This window comes from Astatotilapia calliptera, chromosome 3, assembly GCF_964374335.1.
Source record: "Astatotilapia calliptera chromosome 3, fAstCal68.1, whole genome shotgun sequence".
Lineage (NCBI taxonomy): Eukaryota > Metazoa > Chordata > Actinopteri > Cichliformes > Cichlidae > Astatotilapia > Astatotilapia calliptera.
The window spans coordinates 11,662,433-11,690,270 of NC_137424.1; the positions used below are offsets into that span (position 1 = coordinate 11,662,433).

Sequence of the window (27,838 nt, forward strand, 5' to 3'; positions counted from 1 at the left end):
ATGCAACGTCAAGATGAACAGAATCCAGTTTCTGGGATCCTGAAGGAGAATGTCTGGCCATCTGTTCACGACCACAAGCTGAAGTGCACTTGATCCAAAGCACACCAACAAGTCCACCTCTAAGCAGCTTAAGTAAAACAAAATAAAGACTTTGGAATGGCTTAGCCAAAGTTCATACGTGAATCTGATTGAGGTGCTGTGACCTTGGAAAGGTGGTTCATACTCAAAAACCCTCCAGTGTGGCTGAATTACAACAATTTTGCAAAGATGAGTGGGCAGAAATTCTTCCAGCACCTCGTAAAGGACTCATTGCCAGTTATCCCAAACGCTTTATTGCAGATGTTTCTACTCAGGGTGGCCCAACCAGTTATTAGGTTTAGGGGGCAATCACTTTTTCCACACAGGGCCATAATAATGGCCGCCTTAATAATAAATGCCTTGATTTAGGAACTACTTTTAATGTTTACTTGTGCTATTTTGCAAAAAATAAAATCTCTGCAAAAACATTAAAACTGCTGACCATCTGACCTCAATATGAAATTATTAATCTTTTGACCAAAAACATTTAGATTTGTAAAAATAAAGAAACCATAGAGGAACAAACAATGTTGTTTGCTACGTTCTAACATGGCAATCTAAAAACAGTAATGCAAACATATATATTTATCAATAAAAACAGATCGCCTTTTCACTGTTACAAAAGTCAAGTACATCAATGTTTGTTCAGCTTTCATAAATGTAAGTTTATAAGTACATAGTACATTTTTTGGTCCAACTTCTTTTAATACATGCAACACATTTCAGAACATTTGGGACAGAGACAACAAAAGACTGGAAATACTTCGTAAAAATCTGGTGAAACACTTTAAAGCCAGTGGGATTAAATGGGAAACATAAAATTTAATACTAGACAAAGACCGATTGAATCATGAAGCAAAGAATTAATAACTAAATCACAAGTAGAAAATGTTATGCAGATATTATTGGATAGATTTTGGTGTAGAAAAAAATGACAAGAAATGAAAAATGAAAGTTATCTCGTCTTTTTCTTTAAAGAGTAGCCTACTGCAGAGCAGCAACACTGACAAAGACCATCATCACCAATGCTGCAGCTAATACAATGATCCAGGAGGAAACTTGAAAAAGCAGGAAAAATGTGACACTGATCAAAATGAATACATCAATTATTGATCAAAGAGAAAATGCATACTAGCACAATGCATTGTTATTGCATCTCAGTTTCTCACCATCACTGATAATCTGACGTCTGCTGGACCTCAGGAATCGTCTCCATCACCTCTCTGTGAGGAGCAGAGAGCACTCGTGCTGCACATCCCACCTGTGTGCTGTGTTTACGTGAACCTGAGAGCACAGCTGTAGTGGTGACAGTGAATGTAGCGTTGGTGTTGGACACACTGACAGTGTTGTACTGTGAGAAGCTGAGGTCTTGTTGTGAGAGTGTTACAGTGGGAGCAGGTCGACCAGTGGCTGAACAGGAAACAACCCACTCTTCAGCAGAGTTTGACTCTCTGACATCAACAACAGGTTCATGCAGCTCTGTGAAGGATCAGGAGATATAAAATAAGGAGTATATTGTTAAAGATACATTGACTTCTAACACATGTAACGCATTAAGGTAAAATTACTTACCATAAGGATGTGTTACACGATTTATAAACCCCAGTTTGTTAATTATTTGTTCATTATTCATAACTATATACTTAATTTTTTAAAAATTAAGTGTTTTTGGTCAAATGGAATTTCTTTTTGGGTCATTTTAGCCCCTTTTAGCCCTCTGCCAAAATGTTTTAACCTTTCTGTCTCTAACAGTAAAACATCGTTCCTTTATCTTCTGTGTCTGGTGTGTTGGTCAGGATTAGCTAGCTTGGCAAAAAGTTCACATTAAACAATTAAAGTGTGTTACTGTGAGGTGTGTGTTCGTACTATGAGTCACAGCTGGAGTTTTCTTGCGGGTGAAGGTTTTTCACCTCGCTGTCATTCTTGCATAAAAGTGTTTGACAGCTACAGAAAAAAAAACGAAATTTGGGATTATTTTTTGTTTTGTTCATTGTGTGTATTTGTTTCTACTTTTTACTTTTTCTTTTACTGTGTACAGCACTTTGGTCAACCTGTGTTGTTTTTAGACATGGTTATTGATTGATTGATTGATTGATTGATTGATATGTCTTTGATTAAAATACAGCCTACTCCACATCCTCCAAGTTACAGAGAAGAGGAACCATCTGGGGTGAACTTGTGCACTTGGTATTGGCTGTCATGGTCCCTGTGCCTCTCCGGCTCGCTCATGTTGGCCACAGGTTTGTTTTGTTTTCTCTCCTGCTTCCCTGGGTGGAGCTCATTGTGGGCTCTCACCCTTGGCCCACGTATCTGCGGTGATTTCTACACCTGTTGCTGATCAGGCGGCGTCCCCCTTGCCTATTTAATGCTGCGGCACGGAGTATTCGGCACTGAAATGTTGAACCTCCCATGTTCGTGCTCTCAGCTCTCCTAAGACAAACTCTCTCAGTGTTGTGTGGCGTATCGATCTAATTGGACTCTTTGTGTTTAGATCTCCCCGGAACTGGTGGCGGACCCTGACCTGTGATCCCTGTGTGTGTCAACATAAGTGGAAATTGGAGCGAGAGTGGCTGTGGAGAAGCAAGTGTGTGTAAGAAGAGGAGTGGCGGAGTTTGGGCCGAGTGGAGAGCGAGTGTGGATTCCTTCCCCTGGAGCCCTGAAGCCCTGCCCCATGCACTGTATATACACATCACTGTGGTTTCCCTTCTGTGTTAATAAATTGTCAACCCTTTGCTTGCCAGAACGCTGCCTGCGTCTGAATCCATCTGTTAGCCCTGACATTGGATACCTGGAAATCAGTGAAGGGACCATTAATGCTTAAACTTGTACACAGGTTTGAGAGCAACCACCCAAAAGCTTCTGCTAATAAATACTAGTCTGTGTTTGTGATGCAAATGTTTCTGGCTGTGTTCACAAACATTTAGTAAGGTGAGTGAGGAATATTAATACTTATTATTAGATCATTAGCAGACTGTAGAACTTGACTGCACGCCAAGGTGGCAGTTCAGCCATTTGATTCATGTTGCAGCAGCTCATGAGTGAATGAACATCGTGCAATAAAAGTACTTCTAGAAGTACATTTTTGCAAAAACGTACATTGTGGAGGAATGTAGGGAAGACACGAGGGAGCCCAATATTTTACTCAAACGTTAATCGCTGCATCACACAACTGAACATTCAAAGTGCCAAAACCTAACCCTCTCACTTCCCGTTACACTGGGTACGAGTGGAGCTACCTGGTGGTATGTACTTACATTTATTTAAATTTACTTGAGTAGGGTAGAGTCATGCTAATGACCTAATAATTTTATTCAGGTGTGTTGCAGCAGAGATACATTTAAAAGCTTCAGGACGCTGGCTCTCAAGGCCTGGAGTTTGACACCCCTGCTTTACACAAAGATGGGTTAAATCACAGTGCAAAGAATGAATGAATAAATGAAATATAAAAAATAAATAATTATTAAATAGTCTTACACATCAATGTCATTGGTTGACTTTTGAAGTATTTGAATCCTTATTGGGTTCCCTGAGTGACAGAAGGATTAAAACACTTTAAAATCAGTACTGAAAATATGTGCAGACATTACTGGATAGATTTAGGGTTAGAATCAATAAATCACTATCATGTTAAACACTCTTAGAGTTCAAACCTTCGTAGAAACATAAGTCCAGTATCATGGAATGAAACCTAAAGGTGCATTTGAGGGTGCAAAACGTTTCGTCGGCATTGTTGTGTTTGTTTGGGAGAAAACGTACAAACATACAGTGCAGCACTTCAGAGTTACACTGCTAGCGATCGAAGATTTATGTAAATTCGACAAGCTAAACGCATTCTGTACTGTACAGCAGGAGTCCCCAACCTTTTTGCACCACAGACCACTTTAATGTCAGACAATATTTTCAGGGAACGACCTTTAAGGTGTCGCGGATAAATACAACAAAAGAATAAAAAAAATAAACTGTGGTATTTTGTAAATATAATAATAAACGTGACTTGAGCTGTGCGCCAACAACAATGACAGTGACATCCTCCTCTCTGCTTTTTAATGCTCTCTGGTCGCTATGGTAACGCGTAAATAGTTCTTTCAAAATAAGACACACAACTACAACCATACATTTCACACCGGAGGATCAACTCTCGCGGAACGGTACCAAAAGACTCACGGACCGGTCCGTGGGCCTATTAGGGACCGCTCCTGTACAGGAGACACTGGATTAGATTGATTGACAATGGTCTACAGCAATCAGAACGCACAACACGATGTACTGTAAAAAAAAATAAATAAATCAGCGAAACAGCAAGTGTCACTTTTGGCCACGAACAATTTAGGGGAATTTTTATGAACAAACCCAGAGTGTTAAAAAACCCCACTTAAAACCATTTTTATTTCTCAGCAGCATCAATAGTAACAAAAACGCAATTTAGTTTTCGCTGTCAAAGTCGATTTAACTGAAGTTACGTGTTTCCGGTTACTGTGGAGGTCACGTGTTTCCGGTTACTGTGGCGCTCCACATTCCACAGTGGCTGCAGCCAGTGTGGAATGTTGTGGCGCAGTTGATCATCTCGAAGTTAAGGTAACGTTAGCAGTCTGTACTGTTTTCCTGGCTAACATCAGCTGTGTGCAGCTTAGTTTCAGCATAAATCTGCTTCGTTTTATGTGAGATCAGAGTCTGGGAACGAGACAGAAACAGTTGATGATCAGCAGCTGAACTCGATGTTACTGTGGATCCACTGACTGATGTCTGTAGGCAGCTTCTCCTGCCTCCATCAGTCTGTGGCTGTATGGGCTCAAATTGTCATAAATATTTTGTACTTGTAAATCAGGATTTGTAGGTGGAAAAAGAATTTGTGTGTGGACTTAGCCAAGCAATGCGTGTGAAACTCTGCACTCAAGTTTCAAGTTACAAGTACATCCCTATTTTTCTTCCTTTCATCTGATTGGCCAATGTCATGTCAATCACAAATTTAACAATCCAATCAGAGAACAGGTGGGTTTGGCTATTGGAGGGGTTCTTTATGAAGCTTCAGGTCCTTGAAGGGAATAAATGCCCCTTTGCATGCCAGCCCAGAGTTTTCCTTCATCACTAGGAAGGAAAACAGTCTGTGGTCGTCCGAGTTTGGTGATTTTTGTGTCACAGGTTTACGTGCTTAATACAGGGAACTCCAGAGGACACATAGGACACAGTGTCCCGCTGCACACACACTGCACACACACTGCACACAATGACAGCTGCAGAGTTTGTGTCTGATGTATTAAGTATGAAACACTGTTGGGCTAAAATCTGGTCAGAATGAATCCAGGTGCAGGTGTGTCAGTTTAGGACCACTGGACTAACATCCAAGTGCTCACAATATAAAGTGTATTCTGTAGTAACATCCTGGTGTTGCAGCAACAGTCCCACATGGAAACGTCAACACTCAAACTCAAAATCTCTTTTTGTCAACAATAAAATGACAGCAGACCAATTTGAACAAAGTTGGTAAAAAGCTTCAGAAATTAGTAAAATATTAAAAAGTGTCTTGATGCTCAATCATCCAGTAAATCCCCAAAGAGTTGATTCTGTTCATCTGGATGTTTTCAGCAGCATGGATCAGTGTGAGGACAGAGAGGAGGGAGTCCCTCCCTCTAAAAGCACTCTGTGTGGGGAACATGAGAGCCAGACCAAAGCTCAGAGGTGAGATGACCATCTCTAACTGTCCATGACTCTTCTCCATGTCACAGCTCAGCACTCACATCACTGCTCCATCATTATTCACACTCATACCTCTGTGTGTGTTGTTTTAAAGCCCAGAGCTGTGGGGCGTACCAGGCTCAGCTGGACATAACCCTGAAACTAATCCAGAGCCTGGACCTGAACCCAGCTGTGTTTCCTTAAAGAGCAACGAGTCAAAGGATATTCGTGTAAACTTTAAGAAAAGACTGTTATGTGACAAAGAGTAAGTACATTATTTTTATGAGATTGTTCATCATGTCTTTAATTTAATATTTCCAGTTTTTCCTTCCTGTCTCATGAAGCTGTTACATTTATTGTTTTTCTTTTAGGATCAATAAGAGGCCAGAATCTCCTGGACCTGAACCCAGCTGTGTTTCCTTAAAGAGCAACGTGTCGAAGGATGCTTTTATAGACTTTAAAGGATGTTCTTCTGCTGCTGAGAGGTAATGTGTGTCTAGATGTTGTTCCTGACTCTGTATTTTTGAATAAATCCTCATGTTTAATATCAGCTCAGCTCTTTTTCACACATTTCTATGTTGGTATGTGAAGCGGTGTGTGTTGGAGTGTTTCCACAAACACAGCAGTCAGAGTGGAAAGAGTGGATGTTGTAGGAGGTGTTTGTGTAGTGAAGAGGCTGAGTGTCTGTAGGACTCCAGCTGCTCCAGCAGGTGTCTCCTTTGTGCTTTGCTTCAAACACAGTGTAGGGAGGAGCTTCCACTCAGGTGTTTCAGGTGTTGCTGGATGGAGGAGGACAAATAGTTTTTCCCTTCAGTGACACTTCAGCAGCTCAATGTTCTGGGAGATGTTTGTCTTTATGAAGGTTTATGGATTCTTGATCTTACTTTGGTTAAACTGAGCAATACATTTTCCATCTAACATTTAAAGTAAATTTCCAGGTGAATAAAAGATCTGCAGCTGCAGCCTCTGTGATGTTTCACAGTCTGAAAGTAACAAATTCAACCAGAGTTCAAACAAAGGCTTAATATACGTGTGTGTTTGATATAATGCCAACAAGTACAAATAGGTGTTCTTACAGGTCTTAATCACAGAGGTCTGATAAGTCTGGTGACTTTCACACAGCAATTTTGCTGCCTTTTATTTTATATTGGCCTTTTTAAAGCCCTTCAAAGTCTCCCACATTCATACAGAGCTTTTAACACCAAACTCCTTTACAGTCCTTCTCCTCTCACACACAATCACACGACTGATTTGTCTGCAGCAGCTGTGTTACTGCTTGTATTTTATTATGTGTGTAATCTCCTCATATTGTTCCTGTGGTTTAGTTTGACTTCCTTCTGCAAACTCAGCTGCTCTGTTGCTGATACACGTCTCCATGAATATGATTGATCAGATGCTGCCAACACCATGTGTTTCATGTGAGCGCTCAGCTGAAACCCTGGGTTGACTTATCGAGTTAATAACAAGCTTCACGTGACTGTGAATGCTAAAGTGAATCCAGATAAAGGAAAGAGACCCTGCTAATGTTGGACTCACTTCTTAGTGTAGATCCCAGGAGGAAGTTCAACATAGCCATTCTTTGTGCTAGCTCGACCAAACCTGAGACCACAGTGCAGCATAATGATCATCATCTGTCTCTGTCAAGGACATTTAAAATCCACAAATAACAAAAATAATTATATTTGATCATTAAAAATATGTTTTCACTTAAAAAAGCATGAGCACACTGGTGGATTACAGAAACATGAAAACTCGTTAACAGTAAAGTTAATTTAGGCGTAAGATTTTATCATTGATTTTAAAGTCTCTGCTGCAGAGAGGTGAGCTGTTAGTAACATGAACTCTCTGATTTAAATGATTTTGATGTTTCCTGGTTTCTAAAATGCATCTCTGTAGCAGAGCAGTGTCTCCAAGGACACACAGGCTCAGCTGTAACTGTCAGTTTATCTGGTTTAAGACACATTTGGACTCAATTGGCTGTTTTTAACTATGTATTTTAATCAGAGGTGTAAATTTAGAGCTCACACATCTGGATCCTAAACTATGATAGAAACAGCTGCTAGCAGTGGGTAGTTTGACTTTGATACACTGCTCTAGAAAGCAAACAAAGGTTTGTGCAGCTCCTCTTCAGAAAAGTGTTCAGAGAGCAGCTGCTGTATTAGACAAAGGCTCGTCGTGTGAGCCCAGATGTGTGTAACAGCTGGATGAAGGAGAACCATCACAGTCGCGTCTCCATCCCGCCTTTATTAATGAACTTCCTGTTGCTTGCAGATGACAGGAACACAAAGTGTTTGTGCCACGTGATGCTGCAGGATTTGTTAACGTGTCCATGATGGTAACATCTCCTCGTCTAACTGCAAACACATGAGCGCTCCTAACGGCAGCTATCACAGCCACACAGGCAGACTGTGTCTCACTGTTGCATTCAGGGACATTTGTTTTCCTGTAAAAAGCTGAACTCTAATCTAAGAGGACTGTTACTGACAGGAAACAGCTGCATTATCTGCAGTCTGTGTGATCACAGCTGCTTCAATCACTTTATCAGAGAATTGATCATTGAATAAAACATGTTTGTGTCTGCAGAGGTCAGAGGTCACAGTCTGCAGGATCCAGCTGTCTGTCTGTGAGGAGTGACTGGTCCAAACATTACCCTCCAGACTTCAGTGCTGAACCTGGACCAACGAGGTCAGAGACCTGTGATGACTCCTTTACATGTTTGTGTTTTCCTGGATAAATATGACCAAAGATTCATTAAAAAGGTAAAAAATATTAGACTTTGTCCTGTAGCGCTGTGTGGCAGGCAGGATTGGACCCAAACACAACAGGATGAAGTCAAAGAGGCAGCTTTATTTCAGCTGTGAACATGCAAACAGCAGAAATAAGGAAACATAACTGTAGGTTTGCAGTGAATGAAGCCTCAGCTCGACGCTCCACTTTGTCCCTCTTTTCCTTCTCCAAACAGCCACATCAGGAGTCTCTGATGGAGTTTTAAAATATTTCATTACAAATGTCCAAAGATGGGTTCAGGATACCTGAATCCACAGTTATTAAAGCTAAAATAGTTCACAGGGTTTGGACTTTGTTAGGTGACGAGAGAACATCAAAGTGTTTTTTATCTTCAAACAGTATTTTTATCACTTCAGTTGCTCTCACAGCCCTGTTTGTTATTTTAGTAAGTAAGTAAGTAAAGTTTATTTATTAAGCGCTTTTCATAGACAGGTAGTCTCAAAGTGCTGCACACAGAGATTAAAATAAACAGTACGATAAATAGCAAAATGCACAATATACACAATATAGAGTTTAAATGTAAATGAAAAATATAAAAATGTAAACAGCATTGGTCAACAGAAAGCTTGTTTAAACAGTAAAGTTTTTAACTGTTTTTTAAAGGATTCCACAGAGTCAACCAAACGTAGTTGTAGAGGTAGACTGTTCCACAGCCTTGGTGCCACAGACTGAAAGGCTCCGCCCCCTTTCGTCTTCAGACGTGTTCTGGGAGCAACCAACAAACTCTGAGTCTGTGAGCGGAGACAGCGAGCATCAGTGTATTTAGTGAGAAGCTTGGATAAATAATCTGGGGCCATTTAGTGCTCTGTACGTTAAAACAATCATTTAAAACGAATTCTAAAATCTATTGGGAGCCAATGTAAAGAACATAAAATAGGAGTGATGTGAGCTCGCTGGGTAGAGCGAGTTAGTAGTCTGGCTGCTGCGTTTTGTACAGCTTGGAGGCGAGAAAGAGATGATTTATCCAAGCTGGTAAACAGGGAATTACAATAATCTAAACGCGATGACACAAATCCATGGACAATTTTTTCCAGTTCAGCTAAGGAGACCATATGTCGCAGTTTAGAAATATTCCTTAAATGAAAGAAACAGGAACGAGACAGAGACTTTACATGTGAGTCAAGGCCCAAAGAAGAGTCAAATATTATTCCAAGATTTCGAATATTTGGCTTAGCAGAAGAACAGAAAGGGGCAACAACTTGACTGATTTTAGAATATAGATCAGGAGGAGCTATGATCATGGTCTCTGTCTTGTTCTAACAAGGTAGCTGTTAGAAAGCCAGTCAGAGATTTGAGTTAAAGCCTGGACTAGGGTGGACAGCCATGCAGCTGATGAGGCTTAACCAGAGCTCTTATGTTTCACTCAGTGCTCCCACCAAACACCTTGGAGGACACATTAGTGTGATTTACATTTCATTGCTGTAAACACCAGTCACACAAGCTAACCCATGGAGGCAGCAGCAGGCTTTGTGTTTGGTAAAGTCTGCTGGCTTAAACTAAGAGAGTTTAGTTTGTTAGCACAAAGAGCTGTCAGCTAAAGCCCCGAATGCACTTTGAATACAGACGAACTGAGAAAAACACTTTAAATACAACAAACAGTCAAACTGACCACATGTTTTTCTGCTGATCATCCACAGCAGTACGTTTAGCATTCATGCTAGCAGCAGGCTATGACTGTTAGGGTTGCCAACCGTCCCTTAAAAAACGGAATCGTCCCGTATTTAGAAACAAAAGCACACGTCCCGTATTGAGCTAATAAGGGACGCACTTTGTCCCGTAATACAGTGAGAATCAAAAGTAGTCTATAAATGTTAATGGAATTAACGCTTTGTTGGAAAACATAATTCCCAGCCCCTCTCCTGCTTTGTGACCAATGAGCTGACAGCACACTTATGACAATTCGAGTATGACAATTCAGATTACCGCTCATCTCATTGGTCGAGGAAAGGTCGCTTGCGGAGAAAATACCGGAAGACAACAGATGACCACAACAAGAAGCATGGCCAACAGGGAAACAAACGCCGACACTGCAAGTCTCGGACGACAGTACACCTAAAGCTGGGCAGACACTGTGCGATTTTTTCAGTCACGTTATTCAGCTCCTGCTCAAATTGCACGATTGACTCGCAGGGGTTAGAAGTTGGTAGGTCACGATGCAGGTCTCACACTATACCGCCCGATGCTCTGATGCGACCTGAGTGCTCACACTGTGCGTCCATAACATGAAGGTTATAACAGAAAATCTGTCGCTCTCTCTGTCTTTCACTCACACAGACACACCACCACCATCAACTTTGCTAACTTGCTAATGAAAAACATTGATCAGGCAGCTGTGAATGAGCAGCAGTGTAAATTCAACTATTTTCACGGTTGTTGTGGTCGTGATAATTTTGTGATGCCACATCGAAAAGGCTCGGATGAGCTTTCCAAAGTTCTACAAGTTGTGCCTCCATCGCTTGTGTCCAGATCACACGCTGCACAGCCGTGCTGCTCCGTCTTTTTCACCGACGTTTACGTGTTTGCGCGTGAGCCGTGTGAGCGGCTCACGAGCGATTGATGATCGGGAGCTGCTCAGGTGTTAATCGCTTCTCGTTACCCCACGTATACTACACGATGCACGATGAAGGCCAAAATTAGGCCGATCACCAAATCGGTCGCACGACTCAAAAATCGTCTCAAAATGGGCCAAAAATCGCACAGTGTGAGCCCAGCATTAGAGCAGCAATGTTTGTTCGCTCAGAGAAAGAAAAAAGGCTGCAAAAGCACAGGGAGGAATGGGAAAAGGGAAACACCTGGCTGGAAAAGGTCACCATAACACCTATAAAGCGCACTGCACTGTGTGCCAGCGCACTTTTTCCATAGGCATGCTTCTAATGGTGGGCACATGAAGAAGGGGCGTGAAAGCTCGAGGAACCCTTAACCAATTTCTTGTCCACCAGGCCACGGCAGAAGCAGATATGGTATGTAAACACTGGGTTGTTTTTTAAACCCTCTGGTTAAGGTTAAAATGGGCATGTGCAGTGAATATCAGCGCTATGTGGCCAGAAGTGTGATAATATAATTTATTTTGTGTAATAAACAACTGCAAGGATAGATGATTACAACAAATAGATGACTAATACATAAAAGTAATACATAGATGAATAATGATGATGAGTTATGATGCGTAATCATGGGAACAAGCGGGTTTACAAACAGGAGCAGCTGATTGGCTTTAGAAAAGCTGAAATAATACCTCAACTGAAGCCAATTGTACTAAATGCACTAAATGTGCACAGTTACAAGAATATTTTTCTTTCTATTGTTTTCTATTAATTTAAGTTAAGCAGGACAGAGTTCTTTTAAAGAAAGATTTACTTATATTCTCAAAAGTTAAGCATGACAGGCTTCTGTTTAAGAAAGAGACCTGTTTTACTGTGTTAATGTTGTCATTTTGAGCTAAAAATAAATGGCTAAATGATCATTTGTTTCCTATATGGTCATATCACAAAGAATATGCATCTGCTTAAATCAAATTCAAGTCAAATGGTTAAAAAATAATTTCACACACACAAAAAAGAGCTACCACACTGGGAAGGGTGAAGACAACTAGGTTGCCCGGCCCTGGCCACGAGGTGTCCCTTATTTATTTTTCAGGGAGTTGGCAACCCTAATGACTGTCCACTGAGCACCAACACAGGTAGGAGTGAGCAGTGATGAAGCAGGACTGTGGGCAAGTTTGAGCTACAATCCTATTGGCTTCTCAGTTTCTCCAAAGAAAAGGGGAAAAATTCTTGGTGTTGTGAAGATGTGAGTTGGTCTTGTTGTCGTGGGGCTGGAAGGATGCTGGCAGTGAGAGGCTTTTCATACAGTGTTCAGTAACAGAATGAGAAGAAAGCCACTGCACATGAAACAAGGTGCTCGTAGTGTTTGTTTACTGTGTTTGTGCCACAATGTCAGATCAGTTGTAGATTCACATGCAGACTTGTCCAGTGAAACCAGTGCAAGTACTGCAGTACAGAGCAAAGACTAAGCAAGCCAGGAGAGCTCTCCAACTTTCTGAAAGTATCAGGATATTTGAGTGATAAGAAAAAGTGGATCATGCAACAATGTCGCTCAGCACACAAAACAATCAAAGCAGAATAAATTTAATGTTTTAGATCAAACACTTACAGGGACCTGAAGAGAGAGAACCAACAAAATGTCATGGCTAACAGAGGAACTCAAGCACAGACTGAGTTCTGACAAACAAAAAGATGACAGTTTATTTACCAAAGAGGTGAACCACAGTGCTCTATATATGTACAGTGAGTTGGGGAGGGGGTCCAGGGCTCCAGGGAAAAGAGGGAAGGGAGTCCACACTCACACCTCTTCAGTCACTCTTGTCCTGCTCTGCACTCACACAGCCACACACGGGAGTCACAGGTACAGTGGGGCAAAAAAGTATTTAGTCAGCCACCGATTGTGCAAGTTCCCCCACTTAAAATGATGACAGAGGTCAGTAATTTGCACCAGAGGTACACTTCAACTGTGAGAGACAGAATGTGAAAAAAAAATCCATGAATTCACATGGTAGGATTTGTAAAGAATTTATTCGTAAATTAGGGTGGAAAATAAGTATTTGGTCACCTCAAACATGGAAAATCTCTGGCTCTCACAGACCTGTAACATCTTCTGTAAGACGCTTTTCTGTCCCCCACTCGTTACCTGTATGAATGGCACCTGTTTGAACTCATCATCTGTATAAAAGACACCTGTCCACAGCCTCAATCAGTCAGACTCCAAACTCCGCCATGGCCAAGACCAAAGAGCTCTCGAAGGACACCAGGAAAAGTTTTGTAGACCTGCACCAGACTGGGAAGAGTGAATCTACAATAGGCAAGCAGCTTGGTGTGAAAAAATCAACTGTGGGAGCAATCATCAGAAAATGGAAGACATACAAGACCACTGATAATCTCCCACGATCTGTTGCTCCACGCAAGATCTCATCCCGTGGGGTCAAAATGACCATGAGAACGGTGAGCAAAGATCCCAGAACCACACGGGGGGACCTGGTGAATGACCTGCAGAGAGCTGGGACCAAAGTAACAAAGGTCACCATCAGTAACACACTACAACGGCAGGGAATCAAATCCCGCAGTGCCAGACGTGTTCCGCTGCTGAAGCCAGTGCATGTCCAGGCCCGTCTGAAGTCTGCCAGAGAGCACATGGATGATACAGCAGAGGATTGGGAGAATGTCATGTGGTCAGATGAAACCAAAGTAGAACTTTTTGGTATAAACTCAACTCGTCATGTTTGGAGGACGAAGAATACTGAGTTGCATCCCAAGAACACCATACCTACTGTGAAGCATGGGGGTGGAAACATCATGCTATGGGGCTGTTTTTCTGCCAAGGGGACAGGACGACTGATCCGTGTTAAGGACAGAATGAATGGGGCCATGTATTGTGAGATTTTGAGCCAAAACCTCCTTCCATCAGTGAGAACTTTGAAGATGAAACGAGGCTGGGTCTTCCAACATGACAATGATCCAAAACACACCGCCCGGGCAACAAAGGAGTGGCTCCGTAAGAAGCATTTGAAAGTCCTGGAGTGGCCTAGCCAGTCTCCAGACCTCAACCCCATAGAAAATCTGTGGCGGGAGTTGAAAGTCCGTGTTGCTCGGCGACAGCCCCAAAACATCACTGCTCTCGAGAAGATCTGCATGGAGGAATGGGCCAAAATACCAGCTACTGTGTGTGCAAACCTGGTAAAGACCTATAGTAAACGTTTGACCTCTGTTATTGCCAACAAAGGTTATGTTACAAAGTATTGAGTTGTATTTTTGTTATTGACCAAATACTTATTATCCACCCTGATTTACGAATAAATTCTTTACAAATCCTACCATGTGAATTCATGGATTTTTTTTTCACATTCTGTCTCTCACAGTTGAAGTGTACCTCTGGTGCAAATTACTGACCTCTGTCATCATTTTAAGTGGGGGAACTTGCACAATCGGTGGCTGACTAAATACTTTTTTGCCCCACTGTAAGCATCTGTAACCAGGTCCAGGGAAATATTTACTAAAAGTATACACAAAGTTAACCCAACTGGTGAATTTAGAGAGAGATTTCTTAGCAAGGAGCTGAGATCATGAACACAGGAGGGTCAATGTCCCAGCGACAAACTGCTTCATGCCGCAGCGTTAAATGGTTACCGGTAAGCCCAGGTGAGTCAGCAACAGGTGGTGTAATCATCATAGCTGTGTGGACCAAGAGCGAGAGGCCATTACAAGCTCCACCCAGGCAGGCAAAACCATAGCAGGAGAGAGCAAAACATAAAACCTGAAAAGCCATCATGAGCCAGCCAGAGAGACACAGAGTTTATACTAGAAGAGAAACCTGCTCATCTTCATCATGTTTGTTTAAATAGAGAAAATCAGAAGTCTCTGTGTGTCAGACCACGGCTCTACACAGACACTTCTAAGCTGCTTCAGAGTGAACTGACACAGATAAGCTGCAGACAGCAGCTGTAAAACAGTGAAAGTCATAACTGTCTCTCTGATGGAAAGCTTTTATTGTGAAGTCAGGAAGTCTGCAGGAAGTGTTGAGTTTGTATTCATCACTCAGTGTTTAATGAGACAGGCAGACAGGAAGAGCAGCTCATTAGTGTTGATGAAATCAAAGGAACTGTGAGGAACTGCAGTTTGGTCAAATCTGGATGTTTTTCACTGACAGTAAATGTTTTTAGTGATAAAGAAATGTGTTCACAGAGAGAGGAGGAGGAAGAGGAGTGGTGTTTGTGAGGAGGAGCAGCTGTCCTCCTGTGCTTTGTGTCAGGACGTCCTGAAGGATCCAGTCTCTACCAGCTGTGGACACTGGTTCTGCAGACAGTGCATCTCCTCATACTGGGACCAGTCTGCTTCATCAGGAGACTCCTCCTGTCCCCAGTGTGGAGAAAGATCCAGAAGCAGAGCTGGACTGCAGACAGCCAGTCAGAGCAGCTGTGTACAAAGTAAGACTGAACATCTGTCTACTGATGGACTCATTTCTGAAAACTGGACTTCTTGTGTTGTTCAGACATTGAAGAGTTTTCTTTCTCTTTAGTCTCATTGTTTTTCTTTCTTTCAGCAGATGTTGGTCTGCAGGAGGTTTTAGATGAACACAAGATCAGTCTGAGGAGGAGATGTGAACGTGTGACTGAAGGAAGTGATGAAACAGGAAGTAGAACCCTCCTCAACACCATCTACACTGAGCTCTACATCACAGAGGGACAGAGTGAAGAGGTTCATACCCAACATGAGGTGAGGCAGCTGGAGACAGCTTCCAAGATGGACGCCCTCCATGACGCTCCAATCAGATGCCAGGACATCTTTAAAGCCTTACCTGACCAACAGAGACCCATCAGAGTGGTTCTGACCAACGGCGTGGCTGGTGTTGGAAAAACCTTCTCAGTGCAGAAGTTCACTCTGGACTGGGCAGAGGGCTTGGAGAACCAACATGTCAGTGTGGTGGTTCTGCTTTCATTCAGGGAGCTGAACCTGATCAGAGATGAGCAGTACAGTCTTCTGGAGCTGCTCCATGTTTTCCATCCAACATTACAGAAGGTCACAGCAGAGAAGCTGGCTGTCTCTCAGCTTTTGTTCATCTTTGACGGCCTGGATGAAAGCAGACTTTCATTGGATTTCACCAACAGGAAGCTGCTGTCTGATGTCACACAGAAGTCATCAGTCAGCCAGCTGCTGACAAACCTCATCCAGGGGAATCTGCTTCCCTCGGCTCTCGTCTGGATAACTTCCCGACCCGCAGCAGCCAATCAGATCCCTCCTACATGTGTTGACAGGCTAACAGAAGTACGAGGCTTCACTGACGCCAAGAAGGAGGAGTACTTCAGGAGGAGATTCAGTGATGAAGAGCTGTCCAGCAGAATCATCTCCCACATGAAGACATCCAGGAGCCTCCACATCATGTGTAGTATCCCAGTCTTCTGCTGGATCACTGCTACAGTTCTGGAGCACATGTTGACTACAGAGCAGAGAGGAGAGCTGCCCAAGACCCTGACTGACATGTACTCACACTTCCTGCTGGTTCAGACAAAGAGGAAGAAGAACAAGTACCATGAGGGACGTGAGACGAGTCCACAGGAGCTGACGGAGGCTGACAGGGAAGTTCTTCTGAAGCTGGGGAGGCTGGCGTTTGAACATCTGGAGAAAGGAAACATCATGTTCTACCAAGAAGACCTGGAGCAGTGTGGTCTGGATGTGACAGAGGCATCTGTGTACTCAGGAGTTTGTACAGAGATCTTCAAAAGAGAGTGTGTGATCTTCCAGAAACCAGTCTACTGCTTTGTTCATCTGAGTGTTCAGGAGTTTCTGGCTGCAGTCTACATGTTCCACTGTCACACCAGCAGGAAGACAAAGGTGCTGAAGAACTTTTTGGGAAAAAAATACAACGAGTCCTCTATGGATGATTTCCTTAAACGAGCCATGGAGAAATCCCTCCAGAGTAAAAATGGCCACCTGGACCTGTTTGTTCGCTTCCTTCATGGCCTCTGTCTGGAGTCCAACCAGAGACTCTTAGTAGGTCTGCTGGGTCAGACAGAGATCAGTCCAGGAACCATCCAGAGAGTCATCAACAACCTGAAGGAGATGAACAGTGATGAAGTCTCTCCTGACAGAAGCATCAACATCTTCCACTGTCTGATGGAGATGAACGACCTCTCATTATTTCAGGAGATCCAAGAGTTCCTGAAGTCAGAGAAGGAACTCTCTGAGATCCAGTGCTCAGCTCTGGCCTTCATGCTGCAGATGTCAGAGGAGGTTCTGGATGAGTTGGACCTGCAGAAGTACAAAACAGGAAACAGTCCAAATGTGTGTCTTCACTCTGACTCTGGATCAGATCTCAGTGACAGACTGTGGACATTATGGAAGCCTAAATGTGACACCATCTTCCTCCTTCATCTGCAGATTAAAGCCAAACAAAGATTCTCATTAAAAGTCTGCAGGTCTGAGAGAGACTCAATTGTTGTGTCATGTCAAACACAGTAAGAGGAGCTGAAGCACAGATGTGAAGAGCAGATTCATCAGATTATGACCTCACTCTGTTTTGTCTTCATATACATTCAGTCTGTGTTTATAATGCAGATTTTCTACTTTTATAATAACACATTTTATATTTTCTATCATCACAGACTGACTCAGTGTGGACTCTCAGAGTCTCACTGTGAAGTTGTGGCCTCAGCTTTGAAGTCCAACCCCTCCCATCTGACAGAGCTGGTCATGAGTAGAAATAATGACCTCCAGGATTCAGCAGTGAAGCTTCTGTGTGCTGGACTGGAGAGTCCAAACTGTCAACTGGAGACTCTGAGGTGAGTTCACTGACTGCGGCTGTTGTAGTTTTTCTATATTTCAGGTCTTTGATTGATGTTTGAAACTTTCTTTAGTTCCTAAATGTTCAGGATGTGTCTGAAGACAAATGTGAAGGAGTTTGAGTGCTTTCAGAAATGTTGTCTTTCCAAACGACTGAACAACAGTTTTTCCTTTTGGCTCCAAACAGAAGTGACAGACTTGAGCAGGGTTCATTTAAAGGCTGACAGAAGTGGAGTGGTGACGGGGAGATGTTTGACAGGACAGTGTTTCAGCCTCCACAGGTTCATGTTGTGCTCCATCAGTCAGTGAAGATGAAGTCAGTGCTGATGAGGCTGTAGAGTGTGTGAGGGATGTGAATGAGGATGATGAAGATCTGATGATAGCAGATAAAAACAGGCTGCAGAGACTTTGAGCCATACAGGGCACACAGTGTGTGTACAGAACAGCTGAAATCATTATGGAGGCCTCACTGGGATATGGAAGCATCACAGTACAGCTTCAGTGAAGCATTAAAGTCTCTGATATGAGATGAGAAATGAAGCAGCCAGAGCTTTTTCAAGAGTGGAAATCCACTGTGACTGTGAGCTGCTGCTACAGCCTCCAGATTTGCCAGCAGCTCATCCTGCTCAACATTTCCTCACCAACTTTAATGGAAGTGTGATGTTTTCAGCTGGAGTGATGGTCAGGGTGGCCTCCCTCTCCTCTTCTTCTCCTCTTCCTCTTTCATTTGTAAAGCCACTTCTGCTGCTTTCATTCATTTGGAAGTCCTGTAGCTGAGTTTGGGAGAGACTAACAGCCTCGGCAGCAGAGGGGAGAAAGGCTGTAACACCACCACTTTACTCTGTTCTACCTGTCACATCATTTTATCAGGAAACAAATATGCTCATGTTTTTACTGTTTGTCTTGAAGATGTAAGAAGATCACATGGTGCTTTTTATTATTGTGTTGGTTTGTTTCCTGTCTCTTGGATGGAGCCCAGCTGTGCGTGGCCCCTGGGCCTGTGGTCAGAGTGTGTGCTGGATAATCCGGCCCAGGATGAGGCCAAACTGACATGGGATGAAATGTCTGTCACATAATTGAGCTTAGTGTAGTTTCATTTCTGCACAATTTAAAAACAACCAAAGCTTTGTTCTGTCTTTTCTATGTTATACTGTAGACTTTCTTTGATACTGTGTCCAAAAGGAGCAGCTTTTACTTTGAAGGGGAGGCGTCTCTGTTTCCTCTTTAGGTTGGATGATGGAAGCAAATGAGTGTGTGATGTTCTTTCAGTGTTGCACTTTGTAGACGCTCCCTGAGCACTGGTCTCACAGCCAGCTGCACATAGAGACCAGTGTTGTTAGTCCAGGTCAGAAGATGACTTGTTGGAATGAAAATGAGCTTGTAGTTTGTCTGCTTTAATAATGTGACTGGAAAAAGGTGTTGGACTTCAAATATGTCCATTTCTTTCACACTTCACCTTTTTTTTTTTTTTTGCCTGTCCCGTTTGGCTCTTTTGCCATCAGAATTATTGTCTAAAGGCAAAGAAAGATGCCCAACGGATTTACTTTACCAAATTGACCATCCCAGCCTTGCCATAATGGTCCATTTGATTCACCATTTATTGTTTATTTTATTTTCACTTGCTGTATACGGGACAGACTTGACTGGAGAAAGAAGTAGAGAAAGAAAGAGGGAAAGAGAAACAGCTGAGAAGAGGGACGGGGGAGAAGGGCAAAAAACAAAAACCAACAGAATGGGCAGGAAAAAAAAAGAATAATATAAAAAAAAAAATAAAAAATGCATATATCGATCACCTGGATCACCTGTTGAGAAACACACACACACTTCACCTTTAAAAGTGAAGCCTTGTGGTTCCTGGAAGGAAAAACACGACTTTTTCAAGTCTTTGTCCTGTTTTTATGAGAAATGTACGACTTTAATGTGAAACATTCAGTTTTTTCTCTTGTTGTGTTTGTTTGAAGCTGCTTCCTGTTGGCTTCAGCTGTTTGGAGTTTCCATTTTCTAAACTTCTACATTCTGAACCTTCTTCAGCTCTGAACAGATGATGAAACACTGAATGATTTCAAGCACTTTGTCTAATAAACTTACATCTTTCATTCTTTATACAGATTGGAGAACTGTGGTTTGTCAGAGATCAGCTGTGATTATCTGGCAGCAGCACTGAAGTCCAACCCCTCCCATCTGAGAGAGCTGGACCTGAGCTCCAACAACAAGCTGCAGGATTCAGGAGTGAAGCATCTGTGTGGTTTCCTGGAGAGTCCAGGATGTGGACTTGAAACTCTGAGGTCAGTCAGCATGTTTTAGTTGTGCTGAGATGAATATGATGTGAAAGTTGTGCTGACACTAAACTGCAGACATCAGGCTGATATTATACTGATCCACACTGAGGATCTTCATGGTAAAGTTTGTTTTCTTCTTCTCTGGTTTAGTCCATTGACTGCAGCAGAACAATGTTCACATTTCAAACAGTGAGACTCAGCCTATGGCCCGCGGCCCACACGCGGCCTGCCCACCTTTCCTGATTCAGAGAGAGGGGACCCTGATTAACTGTGTAGTGTTCTTCCTCACAGTCCTAAGTATCAGACACAACAATGAATAATCCACAGCTGACTGTCTTTAGCAGGTCAAAGGTCACGGCACACAGCAGACAGTGGGAAATATTATAATTCTGATCATTTATCAGCACATAACCATATGTATAAAAACAAAGCTGACACTGTGAGACTTGATCAGAGGTGTGATCATCACAGCAGAGGCCTTTGTGTCAAAGTCACTGAGGATCAAACAGAAACACATGAAGCAGATTTTCCTGTTCTGGCTTTTTATAGCAGATAACCTTCAAAATATTCTGCAGTCCATCAAAAACTGAAGCAAACCATGAATCAACATGTGAACATGAGCTGATGCTGCTGAAGTGAAGCAAAGTTACAGAGGTTTGATTACAGACACAGCTGAGAGTTTGTAATCTGTCATCATTTTAAAAGGTTTACATTTCTTCAGTATTGAACAGCAGAAATGAGGCTTTGTTTTCGGAGGCCGACAGCAGTGAACACAACAGCAGACTGGTGCGTAATAAGCAGTGAATAATGCAGGAAACAGATTTTTGAAGGTAAACTGTTCTTGAAGTACACTGAGAGAGAGAGAGCTGTGCAGGAAGTAAAGGTCAAAGTCAGAGAGAATTCATGACGATGTTCATCAAACGTAAAGCGTAGTTTGGATCTTCTTCTGCTGCTGGTTCAGTCAGTTTTGGTTGGAGACAGATGAAACCTGCAGCTTCAGGATCTGTGAGCTGTCCACTTTCAGCCCCGACGGCGTGTCCGTGTACGTGCCGTCGAGTGAACGATCCACGCTCTGTGTTTCCATCTTTGTGTGTTTAGCTGCTCTCATTTACTGTTTTATCTGTTTGCTTGTTGTTGAAATACTTTTGGGAGCTTTAACCTGAGATTCTGGCAAAATACATTTATATTAAAAATCGATTCAGGATTGAATGAATCAACATCGCTTTATTCAAATTAAAACCATTTAAATAGGAAAATCCATTTTTTTACAGCCGCCTCTAATGCTGGGTAATGTCAGCTGGTCCATGTGCAGCTGGCTGTGAGGCTCAGGGAGCGTCTACAAAGTGCAACACTGAAAGAACATCATCCATAAATACTGAGTAATAACTGGACTCTCATACAGCGAGACTCAAATGCCTTTAAACATCAGCTTATCCTGCTGATCCAAGTCCAACACTGAGTTTGTAAAAACATGTTTGTCAATCATTTTGTTTGGTTTCTGAGGAAAATGATTCAATAACTTGCTGCTAATACACAACATTTCATCATATTTCCTCATAACCCTCTTTTGTCTGACCATTTGATCCCATTTGAATTTGCAATAAAGGATCCACAGAGTTTGGTGACAATAATGACAGTAGATGTTTGTGTGAAAGTGCTGGAAGCAAATGAGTGTGTGATGTTCTTTCAGTGTTGCACTTTGTAGACGCTCCCTGAGCACTGGTCTCACAGCCAGCTGCACATAGAGACCAGTGTTGTTAGTCCAGGTCAGAAGATGACTTGTTGGAATGAAAATGAGCTTGTAGTTTGTCTGCTTTAATAATGTGACTGGAAAAAGGTGTTGGACTTCAAATATGTCCATTTCTTTCACACTTCACCTTTAAAAGTGAAGCCTTGTGGTTCCTGGAAGGAAAAACACGACTTTTTCAAGTCTTTGTCCTCTTTTTATGAGAAATGTACGACTTTAATTTGAAACATTCAGAGTTTTTTCTCTTGTTGTGTTTGTTTGAAGCTGCTTCCTGTTGGCTGCAGCTGTTTGGAGTTTCCATTTTCTAAACTTCTACATTCTGAACCTTCTTCAGCTCTGAACAGATGATGAAACACTGAATGATTTCAAGCTCACACTTTGTCTAATAAACTTACATCTTTCATTCTTTATACAGATTGTGGGGCTGTGGTTTGTCAGAGATCAGCTGTGATTATCTGGCAGCAGCACTGAAGTCCAACCCCTCCCATCTGAGACAGCTGGACCTGAGCTACAACAACAAGCTGCAGGATTCAGGAGTGAAGCATCTGTGTGGTTTCCTGGAGAGTCCAGGATGTGGACTTGAAACTCTGAGGTCAGTCAGCATGTTTTAGTTGTGCTGAGATGAATATGATGTGAAAGTTGTGCTGACACTAAACTGCAGACATCAGGCTGATATTATACTGATCCACACTGAGGATCTTCATGGTAAAGTCTGTTTTCTTCTTCTCTGGTTTAGTCCATTGACTGCAGCAGAACAATGTTCACATTTCAAACCTTCAAAGAAGAAGAAAAATCCTCCACTGGATAATTCACTATGAAACTCTCAAACTCTTCATTCCACCTTAAAGTCTGTCTGACACTGAAATCCAAAGCAAAATGTGCGTTTGCTTTACAGACAGCAGTCCAACACAAACATACACACATCATCCAAAACACAGTCCAACATCCAAATCTCCTCCACTGCCAGCATGAATGATGGGAAAGAGAAGGAGGAACACTCTGACATTCAGGGTTAGAATGAGTTTCATGAAGCAGACTGTGAAGATCAAAGCTGCATTAGAAAGCTTACATGAATGAATGAGTGGACAGAAGTGGACAGAGATCATCTGAAGCACTTCAAAGGCTTTAAATCAGCACATTTATCTTTATTCTTTATCAACTCTGTTAGTTTCTCTCAGTTTTCTGTGGAATGAAGCTAACAGCAGGCTAATAAGATGCTGACCAATAGGTTTCTATTAAAGGTTGTAATTTGTATATGAAAAAGTGCTTTGGCTCAGCAGGGATCAGCTTACAGGTAGAATACAGCTGCTGGATGGGATTAGCAGGTCATAGCTATCTACCAAACTGCTAACTGGGGAATTTCAGGCCATCTATGGATCATTTTTGCTAACTGTTTATTCAGCTTAGGCTCACAGGGCTGGAGCCTGTGCCCTAGCTGTCATAGGGCAAGAGGCGTGGTCCACCTGCACAGGTGAGCAGTCCATCACAGGGCCAGCAGAGAGAGACAGAGAAGCACTCTCTCACATCCACACCTACAGCCAATTTAGAAGCACCAATGAACCTAAGCAGCATTTCATTGGACTGTGGGAGAACATCCAACCTCCACAGAAAGGCCAACAAGCTTCAACCTACAACCTTCTTGCTTTAAGGCACTAGTGCGAACCACTTTTCCCATTTCAGCCCAAATCCTGCATCTTCCTGTTTCTGACTCCAGGCCAGCTCCACTAACACTTTCTCATCAGACACTGCCACCTAGTGGAGGAAGTCTTAGTTCCATTTGAAGCTTCAGATTACAGTTAGTTCCTTTACAAAGAGGTGGAGGTGGTGGGGCCACAGCACCATCATCACTGAGTGCCATAGGACACTTAACCTTTGTTTCCATATGCTGGGAACTTCCTGTTGTTCCAAGGAGGACTGGAAAATGTGTGAAAATCTCCCAGTCAGTTCCTCACAGCACACTTCAATCATTTCCCTCCCACAGCATCAGGACCAGGGCTTTTTCTCTCTTTGGTCCCACTAAGAGATTTCCACACAAACACCTTATCAGTGGGACTCTCAGAGCTACCAGCCCTTTGCTACAATCACAAAGCTCTTCATTGAAATCAATGATATCAAAGCTGGAATCCAATGAGTCCAAGTCTTCTGCTGATTCAGCATCACATTCATCTTTGCTCCTTGTTCTGCATCCCCACCATGGACTTCATTCCTTTCCAAGCCAGCCTTGAGTGTCATTTATTCAGCTCATCCTCTGCTTTACTTTTACACCTGATTTTAGCTGCTTTATCTCTCTTTCAACAAGTTTCTGTGCCTCAATCTTTTTCTTCTCTCCCTCATAACAAGACAGCTTCTTCTGCCTGAGAACATGTTGGAGTGATTTACTAATCCAGGGCTGCTTATTGGGGAAAATACTTCCTGTTTCAAAAGTAATCCCCATTTTTCCCAGAAAGAAATGTAAGTAGAAATCGATGATCTAAGTGAGAACATGAGCCTTTTAAAAAGTCCCAGTGGGTGCAGTCAAAGCAGTCCCTCAGTCCCAGTATAGAGTCTTTGGTCCAGACTGGAACAACTGTGTGCCCAGTTTGAGCTCTCTTCAGTGCTGTGACCTGACGGACCCAGAGGGGCCATCACATCACATTTAGAAGCTCCCCTAATGGAGCCACAACACATGTCCAATACTTAGTCTGTCTTGTTGGACCAACTGGAAGAAATGATTCAAGGACTTAGTCACAGAACAGAGATTCAAATCTCCAAAATTCAACTGGCTGCATCAGGACATATAGTCTGAAACTCTGCACAGTTTCCTGTTTGAAGCTGCTTCCTGTTGGCTTCAGCTGTTTGGAGTTTCCATTTTCTAAACTTCTACATTCTGAACTTTCTTCAACTCTGAACAGATGATGAAACACTGAATGATTTCAAGCTCACACTTTGTCTAATAAACTTACATCTTTCATTCTTTATACAGATTGATGAGCTGTGGTTTGTCAGAGATCAGCTGTGATTATCTGGCAGCAGCACTGAAGTCCAACCCCTCCCATCTGATAGAGCTGGAGCTGTGGGGAAACAACCTGAAGGATCCAGATGTGTAGCAACTGTCTGATCTTCAGCAGAGTCCAGACTACAGACTGGAGACTCTGGTGTAAGTAGAGTGATGGAGTGAGTGGGTGGTGCTGTCAGCAGTATTGTACTAAACACAGTCAGTATGAAACAAAGATCCAGTGTTTCCTGTAAAGCTGCAACTTCTCAGTGAAGCTGTGAGAGGAGAATGGTGACAGGCTTCAGGATTGGACACAAACACTTCCTGTTTCTGACCTTTATGGTCACCATAGTAACAGCTGACACGCTCTGATCAAACACTGTCAACAGCCAATCAGCTCTCTGAACAATGCAGCACGCAGACCAATGACTGCATTCATTTCCAAGTTTAAAGCAGTGAAGAACACAGTCTGTAGGTGAGGAAGAATTTAGTGAGAGCAGATGTTTGGATGGAGTTCCTCCAGTTAACAGCTGGAACCGTCCATCTGGATTGTTGGGCTTGTTGTTGGGGTTCCTACAGAGCTCAGAGTGGACACACCAAGGTTCTTCTAATGAATGAAAGTCCAAACTCAAACTAGGAGGGAAAAACATTTTCATCAACTTCAATAAAAATCCAAAGATTAGAAAAAGTGAAGCAACAATGAGTCCTAGTACAGTACCAGCACTGAAGTCCCTGCAGCTCTTTATACTGGACCAAAAAAGTGGACCACATCAGTCCAGCTCTGAGGTCTTTACACTGGCTGCCTGTCCGTCAGAGGATAGACTTTAAAGTTCTAATGCTGGTCTATAAAGCTCTGAATGGTTTAGGACCAAAATACATCAGTGACCTCCTGACCCAGTATGAACCTTCCAGATCCCTCAGGTCATCTGGATCCGGTCTTTTATCAGTTCCCAGAGTCAGAACCAGACACGGAGAAGCTGCATTCAGCTTTAATGCTCCTTATATCTGGAACAAACTCCCAGAAAGCCTCAGATCAGCTGAAACACTCAGTTTATTTAAATCCAGGTTGAAGACTCACCTGTTCTCAGCTGCATTTGAATAAAGCACCAAATCCACACTTTTAAGCTTAAATTTCAAAACTTACATTAACTGATTTTATCTGTTTTGATTTTATATACTGTTTTGTTTGTTTGTTTGTTTGTTTGTTAAGTGGGTTTAGAGCTCTGGGTAGCTCCCCAGCTGGGTCTAGAGAGTATTTTAAATTCAGGCAATTTAAAATAGAAAGTAACTCGTCCACAGAAGGACTGGTAGCTCCCCTTACGATAAGGGTTCAGATCGCGCGAACAGGTGTGAATGTGAATGTGTGTTTAGTTAGTTTGTTTGTTTGCTTGTTTTAATCAATTTTAAATCATGCTTTTTATTTGTTTTTGTTTCTAATGTCTCTGTAAAGCACTTTGAATCACCTTGTTGTTGAATTCTGCTATACAAAAAAATTTGCCTTGCCTTGCCTTGCCTTGGATGTGCTGCATCACTAACTGACAGCTGATGAAGAGTCTCTGGAAACACTCGTTTATCTCCTCTGCTCTTCCTTCTTCTCTCTGCAGGTGTTGGCGATGATGGTAAACAGGACAGTGTGTGTGCTGAGAGAGGAGGAGCTGTGTCCTGATGATCCAGAGAGGTTGAAGCAGCAGCAGCTTGTGTGTAGAGACGCTCTGACTGGGCCATGTTACTGGGAGGTGGAGAGGAGAGCTTCATCCAGCAGTGACTGACAGAGGAATGAGAAGAAGTGCAGATGACTGTCAGTGCTGCAGAGTGAACTGCTCTGAGAACAGCTCCACTGTCAGACACAATGTAGAGTCCAGCATCATCCCTGTGTGTCCCTCTGGATCTGACAGAGGATCATCAGTGTATCTGGACTGCTCTGCTGCTGCTCTGTCCTTCTACAGTCTCTGCACAGTCTCTGTCTGACTCTGGCTTCAGACCCTCCTGGATCAAACTCACCTGGAAAGACTTTCAAACATCACTCAATAGATTTGAATACAGAATATATTTGATATATACTGTAGATGTACTGTAGAGTTGCAGTTTGTCACTTGTAAATACAGTCTGTGAGCAGCTGTGAGCTGAAAGATCTTTCTAGAAACACGAAATGTTTTCACTCTTCTGTTGCTTTTTCATATATTTCCACAACATTAATATTGATCCCACCTGTCTCACCTGTTTCATGCTTTTATACATAATAACAGGACACGTGTGATCTGAGCGCTGCTGTGGTTGCTGTGCTGCACGTCTTCATTTAGATAACAGAGACATCTAGTGGTTCAGAGGGAGAACTGCAGGAGGTGGAGCTGTGTTTTAGCATGGAAAACTTTTTATCTTTTAGGCGCAGATACAAATATGACAAGTATCAGTGTGAGATACAAAAGGTCACATCAGTCAGCAGAGGGAACAGTGATCACACAGCAATGTAAGAATAGAAACATAACAGTGAATCTGGACATGTATACAGATGGAAGCAAACAAACAGGATGTAACACTACATTAAAGCCACAAATGGGAAGAAAACAAAGCCAAAGGAAAATATATTTGATCTCAGGAATCCAAATCAGATGCTTTAGAGCAGGGGTCGGCAACCCTGGGCACGCGTGTCACAGTTGCCACGTGAAGGGTTAACTGATGGCACGACCATAGCTGGACTGGCCATCGGGCATACTGATGGTGATTTTTCATTTTTATGAGCCGATGAGGTTTTTTTACTTTTGTTTTGGTATAAACAATGAAAGGTGGTGGATTGGCCGGATGCTGGTCGATGTGTAAAAATAAGTCAGTTGTTTGGTGGTGGCTATGGCGGAGCTTCCACAGAGGCAACAGGTGAGGCAGGAGGAGCAGAGACCTGAGGTGAACTTAACTTCAGGTAAGTTATGACCTGCAGTCTATCTGGGTCAGATAAACCAAGTTTAGGTGGAGTAAT

General features: G+C 42.6%; 1 protein-coding gene, 1 long non-coding RNA gene and 1 pseudogene across 3 annotated transcripts in view; all 3 read left to right on the plus strand.

The window, feature by feature from the left end:
• Positions 1 to 27,838, plus strand: part of LOC113011575 (NACHT, LRR and PYD domains-containing protein 12-like) — a 374,200-nt gene that overhangs the window by 186,633 nt on the left and 159,729 nt on the right. The window lies entirely within an intron of this gene.
• Positions 10,662 to 27,838, plus strand: part of LOC145425177 (uncharacterized) — a 37,531-nt gene continuing 20,354 nt past the window's right edge. Inside the window, exon 1 of the long non-coding RNA XR_013905831.1 lies at positions 10,662 to 10,681. This is a non-coding gene — a long non-coding RNA (uncharacterized LOC145425177). The remainder of the gene's footprint in view (positions 10,682 to 27,838) is intronic.
• On the plus strand, positions 14,710 to 27,080 carry LOC113010988 (protein NLRC3-like; annotated as a pseudogene). Its single transcript, XR_013906885.1, has 8 exons — positions 14,710 to 14,729; positions 15,273 to 15,451; positions 15,631 to 17,436; positions 17,713 to 17,866; positions 19,976 to 20,152; positions 22,309 to 22,485; positions 24,856 to 25,029; positions 26,472 to 27,080. The product of XR_013906885.1 is annotated as a protein NLRC3-like (transcript).